General features: G+C 37.8%; 1 pseudogene; it reads right to left on the bottom strand.

Moving 5' to 3' along the window:
• On the bottom strand, positions 1-6,351 carry LOC128354963 (acidic mammalian chitinase-like; annotated as a pseudogene).

Raw genomic sequence — 6,351 nt, 5'->3', positions numbered from 1 at the left:
TCAGTCTGAGGACATAGAACCAGAGTGCCACACTAAGAAATATAAAGACTGTAATCTGATGAACAGTAGAGTTCTGAAAAGGCTACCATCAGATTAAGGTAAAGTAAAGTAAGGTAAGGTAAAGTAAGGTAAGGTAAGGTAAGGTTAGGTAAGGTACAGTAAGGTATCTTTATTGATCACCATAGGGAGAAATTCAAAAACTGACCCAATAGTAGCCGTATAATGGTGAAAGGGATAAACAATTAATTAAAAGTAAGATAAAATTAAAAAAAAATTAAAAATAGTACATAGTAAATAATCTCTGTGCACAATAATCTGCAATTTTATAAATCTACAATATTGATAAATTCCTGATACGAGTGTGCAAAGTTCCCTGGCTTAAACAGTAAGAAAATTCAGAGCAAGAAATTGGAGGGAAATTAACTGTGAGATGAAATAATAGACATATTAGTAAATGGAAAAATAACATTTAGAGATTCAATAATACATTGATATGAAATAATTGATTGACTAATTTGTAACTGTTTTAAAACATGTATGCATGGTGTTTCTTTCCCATGTAAATGGCTTGGTAACCTCACCTTCACTGAGTCTATGTTTCAGGTGTGATATGAGTGGATATTTGCCCTGTTCACAGAAGTGTCCAGAGAAGTCATCCATATCCAGAGTCCACACAGCTGCTCCTCCCAGCTGTCTCCTCCTCAGATAGTCCACCTGTGAGACGAACACAGGAAGGACAATGAAACTCACATATAGAATCATTTATCAGAATACGTGTCCTCTTACGTATCACAGGTGTGTACCTACCTTGGCATCGTAGCTCCTCTGGTTGTCAAAACCGACCCACTGATTGCCTTTGACAGCATAGGGAACTTCCTGTCTGTCAATCCACTGAACCGATGTGCCTTTTAGGAAAGAGCATGTCTGATAAAGAAATATCAACACACAGACATGTCTGCATCATTATTATTATTTTGTGTTATATACTATAAGAAAATCTGTTATACTCATAATGACCAGGAGTAGTACTAGTAGTTTTTGGTGTAAAGAGGTTTCAGTTGGAAGGGTATGTGTAAGAACTACAAGAACAACTGCACTTGTGTTAAAGACCATGTAAAGTGAATTCAGACATTTTCTTCTAAACACATTAAATAGGCAAGGCAAGGCAGTTTTATTTATATAGCACATTTCATACACAATGGCAACTCAATGTGCTTTACATAAAACAGAAAAACATGCAATTTGAGAAACATTAAAACATAAAATTAACCCCCCACCCCTCACACTAATAATAAAAACAAAGTACAGAAAAATAGAAAGAGAGAAATAAAATGCTAGAATAGAGCATCAAATATAAGATTGCAGCATAAAATAATGATTTGCTTTAAAATCTGCTGTAGAGGTATAAATACATTCAGTGCGCACACACTACTACTACTACAGTTAGCCAGTTAGCTGAGTTAGCCGCCGAGTTAGCAGCTGAGTTAGCAGCAGAAAGCTCTCAGACGTAGCGTCCATGTTTCTGGTAGAGGTGGTGACTTTGATTGACAGGTGACGGGGTTTCAGCGAACTCTGTGGGCACGCCCACAGCATTTGGGAGCAGAGAAAGAGGCTGATTTTTACACAAGTTTGAGGCCTAATTTTATATATTTTTTGCGATTTTGTATATCATTCAAATTTGGCAGGGTGGTTAACAACACACTTTTCTGTGGTATGTCAAACTTCTTACTTTATACAGACTTTACTGTTGATACATGCCAATCCAATAACTACTGTGCTGACTCCATGCTGAGGTGAAACACCAGAGGATACAATAGTGGTCTAAACTCTGCTGAATGCAGCTACATGCACTCTCTTTACCTCATAGTAAGACCAGAGGCCAATCTGCTGGGTGAAGGGCCCCGGGCTGGCAGGACTGCTGACTGGAGCACCCACGACTGTTGCTGTGGTGGTGGAGAGTGTAAAGGAGTAAGCGTGGGTGGAGAAACCCAGCAACAACTTCCCTGCTGGGGCTCCACGCTTCATCCAATACTGCATCACATGATCCTGGCAGGAAAGAAAAGGAGAAGTTGTGAGTGAAATCATTGAGCTTCTGTGGGGGAATTCTATTATAATTGATGATATTTAGCAAAGCACAGATCTGGAGTGTGTCTGCCAAATGATCAGGTTGTGAAAATGACTTTAGATACACACTTTGGCTACTGTGGTGCAGGTTATGTTTAGAATATTACAGAATACTTCTGACAAAAATGTCATGAATTTAAAAAAATGGTCATTACTATATTAGTTGTGTTTTCAGTGTAGAGTGGAGTGTGGTGGGCTGTTACTCCGTCTTGACCACCATGGAGTCCAAACGTCTTCACATTAATGAAGTCCAGGTACCTACACACATAAATATAAGAGAGAGTGGTTTTATTAAAGAACATGGGATCATCTAATGATAAAACATTTAAACCTGGAGTTGATGAGTTTCTTACTTTGACATCTCAGAGATTTCATAAAATCTATCTGTAACATCTGTTTCTGCTGTCACAGCTGCAGAGAGAATCAGTCGTGTGTCTTTGCGTCCTTTACTCTCAGCTTCATAGGCCTCCCAAAGCCCCTAAAAATCCACAGGAATTATTTAAACATTGATGAGCTGTCCAAAGAAATCCTGTTATATTTTACATGACTGCAAACCATTTCCTATCCAACCAGCTATCAGTATCCAGTTCAGTCCAGTATGCTGTGAAAATCAGATTTCAAATACTAAAAGTGAGTTAGATAATCCATGAACATCATGCGTGATTGAACTGTGATAGTGATGAAAGTGATATTGTAATTGTAACTGCAGACTGGCTCTATATTAACACAGTTATTATTTAAGGGTGTGAGCCCAAACTGAAAGTAGGAGAGATGCTCATTGTGATGGATTATGTAACTCAAGTTTCAGATTTCTGCAAGTTGATAGTTTTAATACCTCACTGAGATGAGTACAAACCACTGACTGCCACAAATAAAGCTAAATACAGGATCATATTTTTAACCCTTACATCCTGTTCAGAGTCGAATTTGACCCATTCTTACATTTAACCCTCCGGTTGTCCTCAGGGCAAGGAAGGACAGGAAGGAAGGAAGGAAGGAAGGAAGGAAGGAGGGAGGGAGGAAAGGAGGGAAGGAAGGAAGGAAAGAAAGGAGGAAGGAGGGAGGGTGGGAAGAAGGAAGGAAGGAAAGGAGGAAGGAGGGAGGGAGGGAGGGAGGAAGGGAAGGAAGGAAGGACAGGAGGGAGGAAAGAAGGGAGGAACGAAGGGAGGAAAAGAAGAAGGAAATAAGGAGAGAAGGAAGGGAGGAAGGAAGGAAGGAAGGAAGGAAGGAAGGAAGGAAGGAAGGAAGGAAGGAAGGAAGGAAGGAAGGAAGGAAAGGAGTAAGGAGGGTGAGAAGAAGGAAAAGAGGAGGGAAAGGAAGGAAGCAATGAAGGAAGGATGGATGGAGGAGGGAGCAAAGAAAGAGGGAATGAGGGGAAAAACGAAGGAAAAATTCAAGAAAGAAGGGAGGAAGGAAGGAAAGAAGGAACAGTCAAAAGAGAGATGGGGTCAATTTGACCCGGGAGGACGACAGGAGGGTTCAGAGAGGTAAAAACACATTTTCTTTTACCCAGACTTTTTCTAATGTGACCCACAGTAAACAAAACTGGAAATACATGCATATTTTTTTAAACTTTTGTGCAGCTGATACACATTTTATACACAAAACAGTGATTGTGAAGGTCTTTTTATATGATTAATCAAACATTTATTAAAAACACTAGACTTCAACTTTGAACTCTTCAGTGCAGTGTCTGTGGTGTCTGTGTAATTATGAGACTGAATGACAGAATAATAAAAAGATGAAAGGAACATGCCAAACATAATGATTCATCATAAATGTTGGCGTCTCACAGATCAGACCGCTTTATTGGTGACAGTCTAACCTTTCAGCAACACAAAGTAATGAATAGATTATGTAATAATTGAAATGATTCTTAGCTGTATGTCATCATTTTATGGTATATATCATTACAATATATCTGCTACTGCTCCAAACATTTCAATAGCAATACTTCATTATATTTTCCATCATCCACTGCAGGTTCTATATCATGGTGTCTGCTACAGCTAACTGTCAGACATTCATTCAGTCTTCCAATTTAAATTTAATCATTTTAGATTAAACTGTGTTGGATGGAGTGCTTTGGTAGCCAAGTGGTTACCAAGGCAGCATCCCTGGTTCGATTCTGGCAGGGGTCCTATGCTGCAGGCCATTCATCTCTCTCCCTGTTTCCTGTTGGTCTCTATTCCCACCTACTAACAAAATAAAGGCAAAAAGTCCAAAAATGAAAAATAAATCTAAATCTAATTGTGTTGGATGTAAACATGACTTCTGTTTAAAGTATTTTTAAAGAAATACAGTGTGTTTCTTTCTGTGAATTAATGCAATGACCTTAAAATCTCAAGTGTAAAATGAATGATTATATGGGACTTTCTAAATAAAGACGAAATTGACCAAATCTTATAAAACATGAAAGAAAGAAAAATATCCATATATTGACTTATTTATTGGCAACTACCTTGCCATTCGGTGCCATCAAGTTGAATATGAGAGTAATGAAGAAATAGTCCCCTCTGAATACCTCTAACCCCAATCTGAACCACTCAAGCAATGTTCATTTCTGTGTTTGAGGGTTTGGATGTATGAATCAATTTGAATAAATAGGAGTAATAATCAGGTAAAAGAACAAAGTGAAGCAAAACTCAAAACTATTTCTCTGTATTGTAAATCAAACCCAATCACAATGCCTGTGTTTGATAATATAAGTTAATATGAGAGGCCCTCCTAAATTAATTCCTAATTAATTCCTAATTAATAGCATTCCTGTTAACAAGAACATTAACACTGAGTCTTGAACATAGAGGTGTTGAAGGAAAAAAATCATCTCCATTCAGTTTACCTTGCAGAGCAGAGTAAGACTCTTTTTGTCCCACAGAGGACTTCCATGAGATCCAACATCTCCTAAATCCAGATCCAGACCATCAAACCCATGAGTCCTCAGGAATCTGACAGAAGACTGAATGAATGTCTGACGGTTAGCTGGAGCAGACACCATGATGGAAAACCTGATGACGAGATTGTTTTTAGGATAATATAATGACTTTGCATTTCATGTATTTTGCATTTGTATTGAAGCTGAAAATAACAGATACTTTATAATGATATATACCATATACATTTGACTATTGCAAAGAGTCATTTCAATTATTACATATACATGTATTCATTTCTTTCAATGACTCGTTTTCATTTACTCTGTACTGTTTCAAATATATTTTTTAAAAGCCCTGCACACCAGAAGTTTGTAACAGCCAAAGTAAAAAAAAACAAATAAATAAACTTCTCAGTAATTTGCAGAAAAGCAGCAAAAACTCACATTTAAGGACCTACGACCAGCAAATGTTTAGCTATTTTTTCATGACTTCAATATCAAAATGTGGTTAAGTTTAGGATTATTTAAAAAATACTGAGGAATTCTATCAGAATTGCATTCTTGGCAGATATAGGATATAAAAACTCACCACTGAAATGCAGGAAACTACCCACCAATCCAATACTAATACTTTGATAATTCTGCTACTATCACTGCACAGGTCTTTCCAATTTATTTACATGCTCTACAAAAATCCAATATTCGCACAGTATAATATACTGATAAATAATCAACAGTCAGCTTGAAAGAACAGTATTGTTTCTCTGCAGTCATTCTAGTCTTCGTCAGCAGATGGAGGACTTTCATAAGAAGAGAGACAGAGATTCAACTCACTGAGATCCAGCGCTCTCATCTCTGACTGACAGCAAAGTCTTCAGTGTGGAGCTGCTGCTCGTGGACAAAGAGAAGAAAACAACCAGCTTAGATATCCATAAAAAACATTTAAAAAAACCTTGCATATATTCGAGGTAATTCCACATAATTTCCATGGAATAATTGTTACCTCTTCTTCAGATCAATGAATGACTTGTAGAGGCTTTTCTCATCATGCTCATACTCAATGATCTCATTAGCATGGTTGATGATGGTGAAGGAATAAACCAGGTGTGTACACAGGTTGGGGTCCACGTTTTCTGGCAGGAATTTGCCCACACCGGGTCTGTACCGTGACCAGCTGGTAAAATAACAAACCAGTTTGGTTGTGGTTGCTGCTTTTAAGGAAAAGAAAAAAAATCATTGAAGATTTGTTCCACATTAAATCACCAGTCTTGTGCTGTGTTTAAAATGTTCTGCTTACCCATTTGAATGAACAGCTGCAGAGCCACTGCAAGAGGCACAGTTCATACTGTCAT

Source organism: Scomber japonicus, chromosome 3 (assembly GCF_027409825.1).
Source record: "Scomber japonicus isolate fScoJap1 chromosome 3, fScoJap1.pri, whole genome shotgun sequence".
NCBI lineage: Eukaryota > Metazoa > Chordata > Actinopteri > Scombriformes > Scombridae > Scomber > Scomber japonicus.
This window is presented reverse-complemented; position numbering and strand designations above follow the sequence as displayed.